This window comes from Chrysochloris asiatica, unplaced genomic scaffold (assembly GCF_000296735.1).
Source record: "Chrysochloris asiatica unplaced genomic scaffold, ChrAsi1.0 scaffold00419, whole genome shotgun sequence".
NCBI classification, from domain to species: domain Eukaryota; kingdom Metazoa; phylum Chordata; class Mammalia; order Afrosoricida; family Chrysochloridae; genus Chrysochloris; species Chrysochloris asiatica.
In genome coordinates this window covers 1,149,817-1,151,143 of record NW_006408937.1, presented here as the reverse complement: position 1 = coordinate 1,151,143, position 1,327 = coordinate 1,149,817, and positions in this window count along the sequence as shown.

The window sequence follows — 1,327 nt, the reverse complement described above, 5'->3', positions numbered from 1 at the left end:
TTCCGCATTCCATTGGGTCACCTCTCTTTGGAAAGGGCACAAATATGGATCTCTTCCAATCAGTTGGCCAGATAGTTGTCTTCCAAATTTCTTGGCAGAGATGAGTAAGTGCCTCTTGTGCCGCCTCACCTTCTTGCAAGATTTCAATTTTTATTTCATCAATTCGTGGCGCCTTGTTCTTTGCAAGTTCCTTCAATGCACTTTGGACTTCCTCCTTCAGTATCATTGGCTTTTGATCATATGCTATCTCTTGAAACGGTTGAACATTAACCATTTCCTTTTGGTACTGTGACTCTGTGTATTCCTTCCATGTTCTCTTGATGCTTTCTGCATCATTAAATAATTTTCCCAGAGAATTTTTCAATAACGAAAGTCTAAGCTTGAATTTTTCCCTCAGTTCCCCCAGCTTGAGAAATGCTGAGCGTAGTCTTCCTTTTTGGTTTTCTGATTCCAGATCTTTGCACATTTTGTTGTAATATTTGACTTTATCTTCTCAAGCTGATCTTTGAAAGTTTCTGTTCAGCTCTTGTACCTAATTTCTTCCATTTGCTTTAGCATCTCTACACTGGAGAGCAAGTTTCATTGTCTCTTCTAACATCCATTTTGACCTTCCCTTTCTTTCTTGTCTTCTTAATGACTTTTTGCTTTCTTCATGTATGATGTTCCTAATGTCATCCCACAATTCTGCTGTTCTTTAGATGACCTCTAAATTCAGGTGGGATATATTCAAGGTCATATTTTGGCTCTTGTGGACTTGTTTTCCTTTTCTTCAGCTTCAGTTTGAATTTGCATACACGTAATTGGTGGTCTGTTCCACAGTCTGCCCCTGGCCTTGTTTTGGCTGATGATATGGAGCTTTTCCATCGTCTCTTTCCGCAGATGTAGTCAATTTGATTTCTGTGTATTCCATCTCATGAGGTCCATGTGTATAGTGGTCTCTTATGCTGTCAAAAGAAGGTATCTGAAATGAACAAATCATTGATTTTGCAGAATTCTATCATGTGTTCTCCAGCATCATTTCTATCACCAAGGCCATATTTTAGATTATGATAATTGTTTCTCTAATCTTGAACTATCCCTGCATACCTGGCATGAATCCCACTTGGTAGTGATGCATTATTATTATTATTATTTACATATATTGCTGGATTCTATTAGCTAGGATTTTGTTGAGAATTTTTCATCTATGTTCGTGAGGGATACTGGTCTACACTTTTCTTGCTTAGTAATTTTTTGCCTAGTTTGGTATCAGAGCTATGTTTCCTCTGTAAAATGAATTTGGGAGTTCCCCGTCCTTTCCTTTATTCTGGAATAGTGTTAGTAGAAT